Source organism: Mustela nivalis (assembly GCF_964662115.1).
Source record: "Mustela nivalis genome assembly, contig: HAP1_SCAFFOLD_2420, whole genome shotgun sequence".
NCBI lineage: Eukaryota > Metazoa > Chordata > Mammalia > Carnivora > Mustelidae > Mustela > Mustela nivalis.
Genome location: NW_028134245.1, coordinates 1 through 19,024, shown reverse-complemented (window position 1 = coordinate 19,024; position 19,024 = coordinate 1). Strand labels below are relative to the sequence as shown.

Sequence of the window (19,024 nt, the reverse complement as noted above, 5' to 3'; positions counted from 1 at the left end):
AGCAGAAGGGCAAGACAAGCCAGGCATGCACGCCCTAGCTATTCTACTCAGCAGATCATTCTTTGTCATTTACAGGCTACCACCCTTGCCAAAGGGTGACAAGATCATTTGGCTAAAGCAACTACTGGCTAAATAACAAACCATACACATAAATCTTTTTAAGGAATAACAGATTTGAAAAAGACAAAAGCTAGATAAAATAGATACATTAAAGTGGATAGAATAAACTTCAACTTTGGTTACTATTTCACAAATTAAATTTGTGAATCTTAATTCAGTGGCTTAAAGGCAGGGGTTGCAAAGTTGGAAGATGAAAGATCAAAGCACTGGTAGCACAGTATTTTCTTGGTGAGAGTATCAGTCTAAGGTCTGAAAATGAAATGTGCTGATCCAGAAACCGAACTTTATCAGTAACTTAAAGATGATCAATCAGCTTCAGTGACTTATTCACAGTCAGAAGAGAGCAAAGGGAGCAAGCACCCCAGGTAAACTCACCACAAGGAGGCCCTTACAGTGACCCAAAAACCTGTCCTCTATCCATAGTATTCATACTCTTTTTCCACATGAGTACTAATCTGATCTGGTTAAGTAGTACTTGGTTGAATACAGAATTATATAGTAGTAATATAAAACAGATCAACCTGCAAGGTATTTCATCTAGGTCCTAAGGGGGCTTAATAAACACTCCTGCACTTCAGGAGATGCACTGCTCATTTTCCAGATTCTCCATCTCTCTCGATGCAAAATTTACACCCGTCATTCTGTTTTCCATCACCCACTGTGTTTTCTGTAGATGTGTATTATCACTGACTAAGCCATATCAGGCTATTGCTCTCGTGGATCTGATATTATGCATCCTTCCAACTGTGTCCTGCCCAACCATGAGAAGACACATTTATTTCCCTATTTTCAAATTCTTAAACAGTACTTCTGACAGCCCCATGTACCTCTAACTGTAATAAAACTACAAAAAAGTAGTCTGGTTTTTCTGTACTTTTTGTAGATACTGATACTGATTTTAAAATTCTGAACAATTTAAACACAACAACAGTCCAACTGGACACAACTCAATACTGCAAAATGTAAATATATACATTGGTTCAAAGCAAATTGTTAAAAATTAACCACTTAACAAAACAACTTATGGCTAGCTCATAATAAGGGCACAGACAATTCATATACTCAATTATATAAGGATTCTACATTTGCATAATGCTTTACAAAGTGCTCTCCCATTCAAGATAACATTAATTCTAATCAAATATTTAAATTGAAAGTCTCCAAGAAAGAGATTTCTCTAAGAAGATAAACAAAATAATCCAAAATTTTAAACTTTAAAAGCCATTAAATTTTCTGATGTTTACAGTTAATTTTTCATACATATATATTTTTGCTTTGAAATGAGAAAATATATTAAGACTACAACAGAAACAAATTCCTTCTCTCATAAAATAGATCACATATTCTTAGGTTATACATGTGTGAAAATTATTTAAATCAGTCTTGAGAAATACGGTTTCAAGCTGGATAATAATTACACTTAAAAAATCATGCAAGAGACAAAGTCAGGCCTTGGTTTGCCCAGCAATTCCTGTCCAGATCCTCTGTACCAAATTACTTCTTCAAATGCTTAGTATACTTATGCTCCATTATAAACTGTTCTATGTAAAAAATACATGGTATCAGTTATCTCTACCTTAGAATGAATAAATTTAAGTGACTGAATACACTCAAGGATTAAATCTAATCCCCCATTGTGAAATAAAAGACAAAAACCATAGTGTAACTGAATCCAGGACTTAAATTGGTAAGAAGCCTTAAAAGGAATCCAGGAAATCCTATTACATACACCTAACCATGTCAAAGGTTAGTTCTTATCAAATGAGCTGTATCCCATTGAGGTCCATTAAACAAACAAAAAGCAGTTATAGAGCACCAACATAATAAAAAGAGTTCACATCACAAAACACATCATTTTCGAAGACTTAGAAATCTTCTCTAAATGAAAATATAGCATGAATACATCAATATTTGCAACAGAAAATTAAGAGTTCTTACCTTACTACATCATCAATATTGTTCCTGTATACGCCTTCAAGTCTTTCTGCGGGAAACCCCATAGCAATAATGTTGGGATAAATATCTGAGTACTTAAGTTAAGGAAACATCTGAAATATACAACAATGCAAACTACATGTACATTTTGTAAAACATTAGCTGATTATAAAAATCACTATACCTATGCTAGTAAAAGGATGTCAAATGTATTTATCTATAAACCATCATGTGTAATTAAGAAACACAGGTACATTAAATTAATTCCCCCAAAAATTCTCAAAATAATTATATGGCAAAATAATTTTCAAATCTCTTTACCTAGTACATTAAAAGTAAGTACATAAAAATTAAGGAAAAAAGTAACTTCTACATTCACACTATTTAGGCCCACAAACATGAAAACAAAAACCACAGACTATAAATCAGAACTGAAGTTACCTTGGGACAAAAACCAAGTATCAAAAAAAGCTACACAACTTCTCATTTTTCATTGTTACAAAAGGCACCACAGCATAGAGAAAAGTAGATACAATTAAGAATTAGGAAGCCAGGGGCGCCTGGGTTGGCTCAGTGGGTTAAGCCGCTGCCTTCGGCTCAGGTCATGATCTCGGGGTCCTGGGATCGAGTCCCGCATCGGGCCCTCTGCTCAGCAGGGAGCCTGCTTCCCTCTCTCTCTCTCTGCCTGCCTCTCTGACTACTTGTGATTTCTCTCTGTCAAATAAATAAATAAAATCTTAAAAAAAAAAAAAAGAATTAGGAAGCCAGATTTAAGACCTGGCTTATGCCGCCATCCCGTTGTATAACCTGGACATGACTTCATCTTTCCAGGCTTCAATTTCCTACTCCACAAGATTAGGTTGAGAGAACCACAATGATCTCTTCCAAGTCCTTGGTATTTGTGACTTAGTAATACTGAACTAAGGTAGAAAGTTTTCCTCATTCACCATCAAGGTAATCAACATTTAGCATGCCATTCTATTTATTTATGTTACACACTGTAGTCAGCAAAAAACAAACTTCTGTGCTCCAGAAGAATCTGCATCAAACTAAAAAAACAAAACAAAACAAAAAATACCAACCAATCTACATTTCCATGCATTTGTCAATAGTGGCAGACCTCATTTCTTCCCGAGTACCACTATTCCTCTCTCTAATCTTGTGATTTTTCTGAGATGGACCTTCCAAAACAGCCAAGCTCATCTGCCCCAAGCCTCCCTTCAACACCCTCCCTACCTACTCCTGGACCCCATTTGATCTTCAAGTACAATCCAAAATTCACCAAATCCAGTGCCTTTTTGTAGATCTTTTTTCATCACTTTCAGCTGCTTTCACATTATTGAGTTAATTTTGGTATTATTTTCAATTGAAAATAATTATCAAGTTACTAAAAGCTTTTTAAAATTATTTTTTTTAAAGGTTTTATCCATAGTTATACCACACACTGATTGGACAGACCTAAAAATATTTTAAGGGGGAAAAAAAAAAAAAACAGGGTTACCTGGGTGGCTCAGTCGGTTAAGCATCTGCCTTTGGTTCAGGTCATGATCCCAGCATCCTGGGGTAGAGCCCTACATCAGGCTCTCTGCTCAACCAGGACTCTGTCCCTCTCCCTCTGCCCTGCTCATGCTCTTTCACTATCTGTCTCCATCTCTCTCTCTCTCTCTCTCAAATAAATAAAATTTAAAAAATAAAATAAAAATAAAAACCTTTCATTAAAAGAAAAAAGACCACACACTAGCATATACAATATGCTACCTTTTGTACAAAAAATATTTTCTTTTTGGATAAAATGAGTAAGATTTACACACAATTTGCCTGAATCTGAACTTCTCAGCACACATGTGCTTTTGCACACACACAAATGATAACTGAGAAACCAATAAACATGTTTGCTTCATAGAGAAGGGGTGGCAAAGGGGAAAAACATACACTAAAACCAGCAACAAACAAATCGATTAAATATCAAATTGGTAACCAGGAGATAGAGTTTATTTCACAGGAGTTATTTGGCTACCTCAAGTTTACTGTACCTCTTGGTAGGAAGCACTGTAAGAACAAAAAGACCTAAAAAGAGGGGCTCCTGGGTGGCTCAGCTGGTTACACATCTATCTCAGGGTCCTGGAATCGAGCCCCACACAGGGCTCCTTGCTTAGCAGAGGAGTCTGCTTCTCTTCTCCCTGTGCTCATATTCTCTCTCATGCCCATTCTCTTTCAAATCAATAAAATCTTAAAAAAAAAAAAAAGAACTACAAAGAAACTTTAAACTTCTTCTGCAAGTTTGTTTTTACTATTATCAGTATTGATATCCTCAAGCTTTCTTCTTTATATTGTACAAAAAAATGAAATTTTACTAATGATTTTAAGATTTATGATTATAGGTATAAAATCAAGAAATCAAGTAAAAACCTTAATTAGAAATATCAATATGGCAACAACATGGATGGAACTAGAGTGTATCATGCTTTGCGAAATAAGTAAAGCAGAGAAAGACAACTATCATATGATCTCCCTGATATGAGGAAGTGGTGATGCAACATGGGGGCTTAAGTGGGTACGAGAAGAATAAATGAAACAAGATGGGATTGGGAGGGAGACAAACCATAAGTGACTCTTAATCTCACAAAACAAACTGAGGGTTGCTGGGGGGAGGGGGTTTGGGAGAAGGGGGTGGGATTATGGACATTGGGGAGGGTATGTGATTTGGTGAGTGCTGTGAAGTGTGTAAACCTGGTGATTCACAGACCTGTACCCCTGGGGATAAAAATATATGTTTATAAAAAATAAAAAATTAAAAAAAAAAGAAATATCAATATGAACTCATGTTTATAAAAATCTATGTTCTCTAGGTCTTTTCACTGAAATGGCCTAAAAGCATATCAATCTTAGCAGCAAACAATCCCTAGATGGACCCAGACTGCATCTCTAGTATTTAATATACTAAAAGGTACTAAACTTGGAACTACAATGGATGCCAGGTCTGTGGCAGGAAGGTACAAGATGAGTCTGGGATATTTTTCTGTGCCAGGAGACAAGGAAGGTACTCAAGAGATAATGATCTCTATCAGACAGATATAGGAGCTAAAATGAAGGACATCCCAGGACCTAAAGCTCTAACAAACTGAGTATCAAAGAAACAATTTAAATGGTAGTAAATTAAACACCCTAAATAAAATTAAAACCCTTGAGTCTATATAAAGACTCTCAAAGGAAAAAAAGAACAAACTATTTTTCATTTATCACCTTTTGAAGTGGCTGTTAGAACAGTTCTTTCTCTACTCTGAAAGTAGAAAAAGGGGGAGATTAAGTATTTATGCTACTTTTCCTGTAGGTGCTGTATTTCACGACAACCAAAGAGCACCATTTCATACAGTAAAGATCTACTTTACAGAAAAACATTGTGTTAATAAACACAAAAGAATAGAACTTTCAAAGTCCTATTTTGCAAACCCTAATAAATTTATGGATTTAGGCAAGGATCAACAACTGGTTCTAAACCAACAGGTTAGTGGATGATGAAGAACTCAACTTTTTTTTCTTAAGAGAGCCAAAGCAACACCACCCAAAATACATTCTGATGTAAGGAGACCAATGTAACTGAACAGCGGGCAGAAAAGACTGCCATCACCCAATTTCAGTGGTCAATCTGGGCATCACCAAGGAAGTTAAGCAGAGATCCTGTAACTTTCTCTGTGATACAATATGAAGGACACAGCATCACCTATGATATCCAAGGTATCTTCAACCTGAGACTCAACCAAGTATTTAGATATAAATTTTAATTTACATTAAATACAAGAGATAGAAAAACAAGCTAAATGACATGAGAATAAACTGGACAAATTCAAAAGGTCTGAAACATATGGCCCAGTCTCTGCTCAAATGTCTTTTTAAAAGGCAAGGAGGGGAGGAATGGATATCCCTTATTTTTAAAAGACTTATGGGTTGGGGTGCCTGGGTGGCTCAGTCGTTAAGCCTCTGCCTTCCGCTCGGGTCATGGTCCCAGGGTCCTAGGATCGAGGCCAACATCAGGCTTCCTGCTCAGCAGGAAGCCTGCTTCTCCCTCTCCCACTCCACCTGCTGTGTTCCCTCTCTCACTGTGCCTTTCTCTGTCAAATAAATGAATAAAAATCTTCCAAAACATTTTTTTTAATAAAAAAAAAAGACTTAAGGATTCTAAGAGCCAAGTTCATAGGTACAATGCTATCTGGATATTGTTCTAGACGAACAAGCCATAAAGAACATTTTTGAGCCAACCAGAGAAATTTGAAAATGATCTGGGCATTATATGGGATAAAAAATGACTGAAATGGAAAAGCACACATTACTGACTAAAAAAAAGGTTTCAAAAGAGAATACACAGCATTATGCCATAATCGAATAAGAATGCATATATACCCAGATAGACATATGTACACAAAAAGATTACAAACTAAGGTACTAAAAGTAATCATCTCTAGGAGGTGGGAATATATATATTTTTCTCATTTTTGTTTTTTATTTTCTGTTGTTGATACAATGCCTGCACTATTTCTGTAACAGATTTTAAAAAATTGTTTGCTTTATAATTACCTCCAGGTCTATTTACCAAGTATCATGACAAAATATTGTTTTGTCCCACGTGACTTAAATTCAGCTCTGTATTTAGTTTTTAAAAAATGATGAATTTCTATCAATATATATATGTATATACACATACATACACACAAATATGTAATGAAAAAAGATTTAAGTAGCATTTACTATGTGGCAATTTTGTCACTTTAAGAATATATAAATTCACCCCCAATCTCAAAGGGTTCTTCTACTATGGAGACTCCAAAACTACTAGGATTATCACATATTACAAATAATAGCTGTCATCTATTATTCTCACCTAAGAAAGTAGTTCCACCTAAAAACATAGCTCACTCAAAGAACTATGTTCAATTATCAAAATATTTTGGGTATTATGTCCGTTCATGAGAAAGAAAAAAAGAGAGAGAGAGACTGGAGGCTCAAATCAAGCCTACAGCAGTAGTAATTCCTGAAAGTGAATAATCTTTACTTTGTCTTGGGAGCACCAACATATAGAAAATAACACTCAGAAAACAAATGAGGCAGCAGTAGGGACCCAAAGCAGTGGCAGCTTCCACCAATCCAGAATTCCTACATAAAAAATTATAAATAGATATAAGTAAGAAATTTAAGTTGAATTTTTCTGAGCAATGCAACAGCAAAATATTTCTTATTCAAAGTAATAGTAATTACTGCTCCTAATGAACTTTCCAACTGAATGCTTAATTTCAGTAAAGACACTAGTATGATTTTCAGCCTTACAGAAAAGCACAATAATACAATGCCCCTTGAAATCCAGTCATTTTAACCAGGACTAAACTCCAATGTATCCTTCCACTATGAATACTAATAAAGGAATTAAAGTTGCAAAGGACTTGGTTACCTTATTTAAACAAAACCATTTGTTTCTATTTATACATAAATAGGAAGGTTATATACTCATTAAAGTAAACTCAGTTGGCCCCCTTTCATTCACTTAATTATTCAAACACACAGTGAACATTCCGTGCAAGGGGCAGTGAGAGCAGAGGCTAAGTAAGCAAAGACTACTGCACTGGAAAAGTCCCTACTCTGTCAGGAAAGACAGATAGACACACAGACATGCAGCGGTGCCACATGACTTACATTCTACTGAATATAAGACCGAAATATTTTAAGAGATAAAGAGAGAGGGGCTAATTCTAATTAAAGCTTCACATAATAGGTGTTATGTTAGAAAATCCTTAAGAAGTCAGTCAGACACCAGTAGACAGAAAAACAAACAAGCAATCAGAACACTTCAGGCAGGGAACAGAACAGGGATGCGGAAATACATACAACATTAGGAAGCAGCAAGCAGGCCAGTGTGGCTCACACACAGAGCTGTATGGAGAAGGCAGGACAGAAGACTGCATTTAGTTTGAAGGAAGCTGTGAGAGGGAGTTCAATTTAACCAGACATATAAGGAGTCAAAGGCCAGAATCGGCGTGGGGGTCTCTGACAGAGCAACAATCCAATGCTTCCTTTACATAGAATCTAAACATCCAGTCTTCTGAAGGTTTCATTTTTCACAGATCCTCACCTTTCTTATTCACAGTTTGAGATTTTACCCAAGACTTTAACCTCCATCATAAGTTAGAAAGATGCAGAGAACATGTGCCACACTACAGGAAATACATTCCCATTTAATCCTAGCAACCCTACAAGGTAATATTTCCATTTCATGAATGACAAAATTGAGGGTCAAAAAGACTGCATAATTTGCATTAAGTTCCACAGCCAGTAAGTACTGAGTTATGATTCAAACCAGTTAGGTACAAACCCAGCTTTTTATACCATGCTGCCTCATAAAAGATGAAAATTTCCTTATATTTCCAAATCAGTAACAAAAATGTAAAAGCTTCAAAGGAAGCAGGTTAAAATGAAAGTGAATTTACTAATCAAATGTTAAAGCTGAAAAACTTTTAAAAGACAATACAGAATCACTGGAATTTCCAAAACTGAGTAATGAATTATAAGACACATTATTTCTTATGACAAGAATTATACCAATGCATGTCCAATTTGACTTTTTTGCTTCCTAATGTTAAAATTTCTGACATACTTTTTTTGGACAGTTTACCAAATAAAAATAACTGAGAAAACTATATATATATTTCTAATACGGAATAGTGTTAACTTGCAATTACCGGATATACTTTCAAATAGCGAGAGTGTTTCATATGAAATTCTCATCTTATTACTTATAAATGCTGCGCATAAAGAATTATACTAACTAGATCACTGCAGGAAGCCAAATATTTTTGCCATCTAGTGATCTACTCGCAGGCAATGTGGCAACATGGTCAAGAACATATGCTCCGGGCACCTGGGTGGCTCAGTGGGTTAAGCCGCTGCCTTCGGCTCAGATCATGATCTCAGGATCCTGGGAAGAGTCCCGCAAGGGCACTCTGCTCTGCAGGGAGCCTGCTTCCTCCTCTCTCTCTCTCTCTCTGCCTGCCTCTATGCCTACTTGTGATCTCTGTCAAATAAATAAATAAAATCTTAAAAAAAAAAAAAAGAACATATGCTCCAAGAGCCAAGATGCCTGGATTTGAACTCTAGCTTCACTTACTAAGTCATCTTTTGCAAGTTACCCATCTTCAGTTCCCTGTGTAAAATGGGACTGGTAGGAGGTAACATTTTCTTTTCTTCTCTGCTTAATTTTTATTAAAGCTTTTATTTAAATTCCAGTTAGTTAACATACAGTATAATATTAATTTCAGGTATAGAAATTAACCAGGTTTAGAAATTAACTGCATGTAGTTAACTCTATACTAACTAACTGGAATTTAAATAAAAGTTTGAATTAAAAATTAAACAGAAAAGAAAGTGTTACCTTCATTTAAAAAAAAGTACTTATCACATAGGGTTGTGATAAGGATTAAATGCATTAACCTATGGAAAACAACTAGAACATAGTGATAGCTGTCTATCAGTTAAACAAATGGGACAGACCTATACCATTAGGGCTTACTGTAACAATTTGGGTATTTTTTTTTTTCCAATGACACTCTTTACTGAATAACCTAATCCTTCTAAAGAGCATTAAAGTCTAACAGAAACCTTAACTCTTTGAAATCTTGACTATAGCAATTTGCCTTTTAAGTATTTAACTTCAGAACAAATGTAAAATATTCCCAAATTTCCCAAAGGGAACAAAACAAAAGACTGCTTTCCCCTTGTTATCAGTGGCTACATGAAGTAAGCAGAGAGGTAGAAGGAATTTCTGTCGGCCCTCAGAGGGACAGCTACCATTGCTATGGCAGATCTGCAGACACAGACATACGACGTTCAGTATATGACCTTTCACCCCACCTCTATGCAAACATGCTCAGTTTGTTTTGTTTTAATTCAGGTATAATTTACATACAATAAAATACAAGATCTTAAGTGATTCATTGATGAGTTTTGATAATCATATATATCATGTTAGAGAGTCTTGATTCAAGTGCTGCAACAATCCCATCTCAAACATAGAATGCTGACTGCAAGAAAGAAAATAATAAATGGTAATTAAGTTCTAAAGCCTGTCCACAGAAGTCAATTTCACCAATAACAGAACTGACACACTATAAAATGATGCAGCTAGTATATGAGCTAACTCAATTTTTACTGGTTGTTCTTAACATCCAATCCTGACTTAAAACACTTAAAAGGATATTCTAAGTTACACCAAATTAACAAAATGCCTTTAGAAAAAAGCATGTGAGCTGAGATTTCATATTTACCTTATCTCAAAATTTTACTTGTACCCAAATTAATGTCATTTGCACTACAAATTTAACTAGAATTTTCAAATAGAGAATAACCAAAAATAGCTCCTTAAGCCTTATTTTATGTGTCCCTGAATATAGACAGTCTTATTTTAAGTACAATTATTAAAAATAAAGCACTTCTGAAGTTTCTTTGTAGTACTACTCAACATAATATATAGATATACTTATCCCCAAACAAGTTATAAACTAAAATACCAGTATACAGTACTAGTATTCAAACCAGTAACACCTTTTTTCTGCCACAATTATTTTAAGAAAAATTACTTCCACAGATCACATATAAGTTATTTTAAAAATTCTAGTTAACTGGAAGCAGTAACATACATGGAACGCAGATGGCAAATAGAAAGTGACATGTAGATTACAGAGGTAGTGATCAAAAAGCAGTAAGAGCAAACCTGAAGTTGCCTAGCTCACAGGAGGAACTGACGTTGAGCTGAATCGGCAGCAGGAATGAAGGAATAAAATCAGACTAACAAGAGGAGACAAGAAGAATCGAAAGCTAGTTAGTAAATACCAAGACTGCACCATTTAATTCTATTTTCCAGGAATTTCTGGAGCTTTTCCCCTGCTTTCTGTCAGGGCTATCAACCAACAGATGCTTAAGGATCAGGTGAGGGGAAAAAAAATTCAGCCACTGATTCATAAGCTACATCAGGTCTACATTTTTTTCCCAACAAATTTTAACAAGTTTAAAATTAACGAAGAGTTTCCAGGTATGTCACAGTTATATCCATATTAGCAACTTCACTAATCAAATTATGCTTTAAACAACTGCCACTCATAGACTTATATGGGAGTCTCATTTAATGCAAGATTTTTTATTTCTGACTAGGTATTCTTTTTCTCTATTAAATGTGTCAAATGTTTGTATCTGGTTTCTAAATTGAAGATTCATATTGGTAGGAAAGCAGAAAAAGGAGATGCTGATTTTTCCAGTTGATAAAGTGCTAATTGCATTATTTGAGAACAATTTGTCCTAACATATAAAGCATATAAATATTCCTGTACAGAGCAAATTAATGCTGCCTAAAATCTGATTTTATAAAGTGAAAAGGGTGCGTAAGCACCAAAGCCTAAACTACAGAAATATTAAAAATATTTCTCAAAAAAATACAGAAAACTACAGAAATATAAAAAATATTGCTCCAAAAAAATTGGGGATTTTTAAGAATAAAGTATAGTGGTCAGAAACAGCACAGGACACAGGAACATTTGTTTAAAAATTCCCAAGGTGCCAGGCCTGCACTAAAATACTTCATGCATAATGTCGTTTGTTTGTTTGTTTATTTTTATTATGTTATGTTAGTCACCATACAGTAAACCATTCGTTTTTGATGTAGTGTTCCATGATTCATTGTGCATAGTGTCATTTACTAAATAGAAGACCAAAGTTCCATTCTCAGCTTTGCAACTTAAAAGCCTATGACTGCAGGTAAGTTACTAAGTCTCTGGGCCTCAAATATTTTTGTTTCTTTTTTCTGCAAAATGATGATCCTAACACCTGATGTAATTTCTTTATTGGTTGTTTCAAGGATCAAATGCGGTATCTGGAAATATCTTTAAAACTATAAACTGTAAAGGGCTATTAGAATTGTAATAAGAAGCTGTTATGATTTGAGGTTGCATGGACTAGAAATATCCTGTTATTTAATTTTAGTTTCAATGTCTCATTACAAGGCAACTCAATATGATGTTTTTATAAACAAATTATAAAAGAAAAGAATTCCAATATATTCACTTAAATCCACTTTAACATAAATTTTAGGTTCCTTTTAACACTTCTAAATTAGCTGCCCACAATGGCAAACCAGAAAGGAAAACTGACTGCCAAGTAATTTATGAGCTCTACTGGAGCTTTCTATTCCTCCAAACAATTAGGACCTCACAACTTCCTCTAAAATTGTTACATTATACCAACTTGCCTTGACTGAAGAGTTTATACACATTTTTGCTTTGAAAAGTTTAGATGTCACTATGTGGAGTTCTTTTTGTTGCTGTTGTAGTTTCGTTTGTTTTAAGCAGGCTCCATGCCCAGCACAGGGCTTGAACTCACAAACCGGAGTTTAAGGGTCCCATGCTCTACCAACTGAGCCAGGCTTAGATCTTACTTTCTGAAGGAAAATACCACATTCTTCAAAGGTAACATCAAGAATTGCTAGTAATTCTTCTACTTAGTAGCAATACCATAAATTGGTTCATTTGGCACAAAATCTGCAATCTGTAACAAAGAACTATGAAACTGTTTTACCTTTTATTCCAGAAACCCCACTCTAACAATGTGCACTAAGAAAACAATGTAAACTATGCAAGGATAGTCACAATATGCTGTTTTTAAAGGGAAAAAAATGGAAATAACCCTAACACAGCACAGTAAGCAATGCCTGATATTTAGCCCAATGAAATGCTACCTATATAGCTTTAAAAATGACAAATACCCACTGACAGATAAAAATTAAGCTGTGAATACCTAAGAATGTAATTATGAGCATAAACACATTAACACAGAGGGAATTATAATTTCCAGTGACAAATACCTGACACAGAATCAACTTCTTCTATTCTTTAAATTGAAGATTACAGTTTTAAACAAATACTTTTAAAGGAACAATCAAGGCCCTCTGAACTTTATTTAAATGTAAGCAAACCAGAACCACAGAAAAATATCTAATCAAGTCACTGATAATGCTAGCAATGCTCTAAAACCCAAAGTACAATTTTTGTGTGTATTAGCTAAGGGATTATTCCTCTCAACAAATTTAATCAATTTTTCTTCAGAGCTGTTATGAAATAATGTATCTACAACTGTTCAAACCTACATCTGTGAATCTCTAAAATTTAAGTTGCCCAACTAACTGGTTTTAACGAGCGTAAGAAACAATTACCTCCTTCCTAGCTCTCTGGATGAATACGATAAGGCAGATTTCCTGTTTCAGAACTCTGCTGCTGTTAAAATACACACACGTAAACCCCGCCCCCTCCCTGCCATGGTTCTGCTCCCACTAACAAACATCCAAGATTGACTACCAATGACAAATCAAATAAAACATGGTTGTAACTTACAGAACAACTTTCAGAAAGATCATCAGTCCAATATGCATTAGGTATACTTGTCAGCATTATATACCTGAACTATAAGCCAAATGCTAACCTAATTTTCTACAGCAAAATCATAATAAAGTATATGAAAAATTAAAAAACTTAAAATTATGACATCAATCCAGCATTATTGTAAAGTACATAAGAGTGTATCTTTTATGCTCTAATCTTTATATTCAGTGTTAGGTTTATGGTACTTCTGTAGTTCATTTCATTATAAAAGCCATACTTTTTATCATTTAATTTACCAGAGATAACTATCTAAAACACTAGGTTTGGGCTGCTCTTTAAGGTCACCAACTTCCACAGAAAGAAAGACATTCCAACAGGTAAGACAAAAAAGATGATAAGGGATGTATCAATAGTTTGAGAACAAAGGCCTAATAATATTTAGTGCAAATTTACTCAATACTAGTAAACTACATTAAAAAAAAACACAACAGATTCCAACTTTTCCAACTCTATTGATCTTTTAGATGCAGCCGTGCACAAATTTCCTAATGTTCGAAACTACTACACATACATAATACGAAGGAAAAAAGCTCAATACAAAACATATCGCCAGCAAGTGGGTTTTCATTTTCCTACTAATTAAGCTAAAACTGTAAAATTTCTAAATTTACTTCTATCAAATTTACCTTTCAATGAAACCACTGCTAATTTGAACCATTTTAATGGAAGAAAGCTCCAAACAAGTGTGTGCTAGGCTGCTTCATTTTATATTTGGCTTTAATATAACAGACCCAAATCTCTTTATTTTATATCTAAGCCAGGACATCATCTAGAAATGACTTGCTTTTTTTTTTCCCCCCAAGTGGCAAAAATAGTTTTGCCTAACTGCTGTATTTTAATCCTGGAAGGGTTTATACTAATATAAACTAGAAATACAGGTCTACTTTAAAATATTAAGGCACAGATATTGGCATTTATTACTACATTAACAAGAATCATATTACTGATTTTATGAAAACTGCCTTGGTTCTAATACTGAAAAACATGATTTATATTCTCACTGAGGATATTTTTATCATTATATCAACTTTATAATCACTTGAATAAGTGGATCATCAAAAAAAACCTCTGAAATTACATATACTAAAATACTAGCCAAAATTCATATTTTCAAGTTTAGTAATATGCAGATTTAAATATACTAAAAAATATGAGAGCAAGTCTACATTGCTTGGTTTGAAAAGGCAGTACTTTTAGTTTTAGTCAGCTACCCATAAATGCTTGTTCCTAAAGCAAGTATCATTTTAGTATAAATCCAATTATCACAATTGGGGGAAAAAAAGCACAATTACTAATCAATTAGTTGTGGAACCTTCATATGCAAAGGAGAATATACAGAAATACTTCGAAAATTAGTAAGCTGAAACATGAAAGATAAAAAGGGAGATAACACTGTCAACCAAAAAACTGTTTAAAAACATAAAAAGGTCAACATACAGAAAAACAAAAATACCAACAGTTAGATGGGAGGGACAGAAATGAAAACAAGGAAAAGGAGCTCATAACAACTCACATCTTTTAAATACTATTAGGCAAACAAAACAGGTAAAGACTGAATATTTGGATAAAAATCTCACCTACATACATGCTTCCTCACTTCATATAAGAGACAGAATTTACACACATATTATCTGTTTATCCAAAAGGGCACCATTCTCTTCATGACCTACCACTCAGACCCGAACAAATTCTATAAAGTGATGCTTGTCAAACAATCTACTTTCAACAGACATGAGTTTTAAATTGGCAAGATGATTCTTACACAAAAAATAGAGGCCCTAAACACAAAGTTAGATCCTATCTACACTGAAATAGTATGCCTGATCATATTAATCATTTGGCATAACAAACTTCTCAGTAAAAATATCAATAAATAAAGTAGATTAAAACTAATCAGACCCTATTAAGCCCAATATGCAATTTTAAAGACATCTATCCAACCTGGCAACACCAGTTCTTGGGGTGGGGGAGGGAGGGTGTGAAAAGGAATTATGTTACAGAAACAACTTATATATTGTAGCTTGAAAAAGCAAAATTTTAAATGGGAAAAATCACTTCACAGCAGAAAGACAAGAACTGAGTTGTACAGGAAAGCAGAGGACCTGAAAAATATTTAAAGCAAATATTTAAGGAATACATATTAAATCAGTTCCCTGATGAAGTTCCATAATAATGAATTTCTATATATCAACTTTTAGGAAAATTACAGCTTAAAACTATCAAAATCTCATATAACTTAATATCTCAAGATAAAACATGGTGTTCCCACTTAAATATCCAAATAATCTTGTAAAACTAAAATGACTAAAAGCCAGACTTCCATTACATAAGCTTTAGTTCTCAACCAATATCTTCACATTTTATAAGAAAAATATAAACACTGCAATTTGGTATTGGTCTTTAAAGACTATAATTAATAGATGACTCCAAAAAACAGAAATGCCAAAACCACTCATATCACTAGATTATCTTAACTTTTTCCTGTATTTGAGTAACAGATGGCAAACCTTAGTTCTTGGACACTACACAGTAATCACAATCTGTGTGACCTTTTCAGTATTAAAAAGAATCCAAATAGCCTTAATAACCAGCACGTGAGTGTATTTTACAGTATTATCTATAATCCTGATCATAGTGAACAGAAACTAGATATGCAAAAATGCATCAGACATTTTGGTGTGCCGATTCTTATTTTCCATAAATTTCCTACAACTAGCCCACGAAAACTATCCAGATGTCAGACTGCTTCTTCAGTTTTCAAAAAACATAGATGCACACATTTACAAAGTATTTTTACCATTACTTCATTTCCATTAGTACCAAAAAGGTATATAGTATACCTAGATCAAAATTTCCTTATGCTTATTGAAAGAATTTTATCTCATTTAAAAAATGTTACTCTAACAAGTAATTTTGTTTAAAAAAAAGAAGAGTTTGTTTCTTCCTCAATACTTTTGTTCTAAGTGCATGAATTAATACATTTGCTCAAGACATCATTTAGCTAATAAGGTTAAAATTATCTCCCTGTTTTAATACATGACTCTTAAAAATAAACTCTGTAATAAATAAATAAATAAATAAAATGGAACACTAATGGGCAACTAAAAGGAATGAACCATTGATACAATAACTTAGATGAATATTCAAGGTGTTATGTCGAGGGAAGGAAACTAATCCCAAAGTGACATACATACAAATCTATGTAACATTTGAACTGACAGTGGCAGAGCGCACAGGAGTGAAGAGGCTGTGGTTATAAAAGGGCCAACAGTAGAGGTCCTTATGATAATGGAACTATAGATTGTTTTGACTATGGGGCAGATACGCAAAAGCTACACAAGTGACAAAGTTGTACTGTACTAAATGTATGCAAACAAATGAAGAGAAGAAAAACTGGAGAGATCTTTCTTAGGCCCCAAAACTTTATCAATGTCAATATCCTGGATATGATATATATATTTTTTCTGGATATGATATTTATACAACAGTTTTGCAAAATGTTACCATTAGTGAAAACTGGGTGAACTGTTGCCAGGACTTGCATATATCGTTTCTTAAAAGTGCACTGGAATCTGTAGTCATCTCATAAAAAGAAGTATTTCAATTTAAAAAATTAGCAAGATGGTAGTTCAACTAAGAACTTGCTCCAAATAAAAGCATTAAAATAGAAGCTAGCGATGATCATCCCAGGACCCTGGTATCATAACCTGAGCCGAAGGCAGACACTTAATGACTGAGCCACCCGGGCGGGCCCTGAACAGATTTTTGCCAGTATGTATTCATCCTTGAAGTTCTTCCAATTTGCTTTCTTTACTGTAATTATATTTTATGTTCTCCTTTCTCAGTTTGACACCTTGCCATGGGTTTGCTATTCCCTTATTAATATCCTTCTTAAATACCTGTATCACAGAGATGATTAATTCAATTAGTACACCCTTTGGAAACTCATGATTTAATATTTGGTCACATAATTTACCTACTTTATGACTACTTTGATCAGATGACAATTCTATCACCAACTAGCTTTCTTCCCAATACTTTTCACCCCTTTTTTCTCATAATCGTTTTGCATGCATTTGTGCTGGTTCCTTTTCCATTACTTGGGCTAAAAGGATGAGAGCTTTTCAAGGAAGACCACACTGCAAAAGGTTTACTTGAGAGATGGAACAGAGTCATCCCTTAGGCTAGAGGGGTAATGCATTATGAACAAGTGTTCAGCACATGTGTTGGTCTCAGTTTACAGATCAACAAGGATGTGCCTTCCTTCCTCGTTGGAACAGTCTCCACAACAGCTTACTCTCTTGGTCATCACAGAGCAAGCTCACTGGGGCTGGCATTGCTGCAGCTCCAAATTGAGGAAAACCAAGTGTTGGGCTCATTTCACAGAAACAAGCCCAGAGGCCGAACTGGGCCCATGGAGACTCCGACTTCCCCAGCATCTGCCTAGGCCAACTGTCTGATGCAATCCAGGAAAGAAAGGTAGTTAAAACTCGACAGAACAGTTTCATCTGAGAGAGAGGAACAAGACAAAAGACCACATCCTTTTCCCTTCCACCTTTCTGACCAGCTGCTCTGGCACACAGTGGTTCACACTGAGACTCGGAACATATCCTGCTAGTCTGAACAATCAGATGTGCTAATTACAAAGCTACAGTCAACGAGGTAACCACCCCCCTGAGCCTTCCCCTCCTCCTAACCAGCCTTACCGTCCCCCATGCTTCCCTCACTTTTGTAGAAGGTCTGCAAATCCCGATCAACCGTTGTCAAGTAAGTTTTTGCATCAAATTCTATGTCAGAGGAGTACCCGCTAAGATGGCATGTAAGATTATTTCTGCACATTTAGTGTCTATGAGGTGGTTTTCCCTCATGTACAGTCTCTCTTGCACCATCATGGAAACAGGGCTACTGAAAAGTGTGGTTTGTGCTTCTACACTTCAGTACGTCTCCTTTGCAGAACGAAACTGTCTCCAAGGGAGCTCAGCTATCTAGTTCATGGCACCGTTGTTCATGGAAGTTTTAGGTGTGGATGTGCTCTGTTCATGAGAAGCGCACTGCCAGACCCCGTGCGCATCAGAAATGCTTTTGTTTTCTACCCACCTGCTAACACACACACGTTCCTTGATCCATCATCAGCTCTGCTGCAGGTACACTTGCACTGATTTGGGATTTCAGATATCCACTAATGTCATAGAATGAAACTTGTCTTGCTCATTTCCCTTAGTGCTTCTGGATGATTTGCAGACAAAGGCAGAAAACGCTGACTTTATACATTTTTCTTCAAGAAGTTCATTTTGTCTATGAAAACCATCTTAACTCAGCTACAGGACACCACATTCTCTGTTTCCACCTTCTCTCCAGACTGTTCCTTCTCTTCTTCTCATTTTCATGACTTCTAAACATTAGTGTCCCAGGGGACAGCTTTCATTCAGACCTCTCAAATTTGTTCATTCTTACTTCTGAGAGGTGGTTACCTGATCCCTTAGCTTCAAATACTAATTTTATAA

General features: G+C 35.0%; 1 long non-coding RNA gene across 1 annotated transcript; it reads right to left on the bottom strand.

The window, feature by feature from the left end:
- Nucleotides 1–333: 333 nt before the first annotated feature.
- LOC309858437 lies at nucleotides 334–18,705 on the bottom strand. The gene is made up of 3 exons (XR_014308188.1): nucleotides 18,618–18,705; nucleotides 2,059–2,769; nucleotides 334–871 (listed from the first exon to the last, which is right to left on the bottom strand). It is a non-coding gene; the product is annotated as an uncharacterized lncRNA (long non-coding RNA).
- Nucleotides 18,706–19,024: the final 319 nt, after the last annotated feature.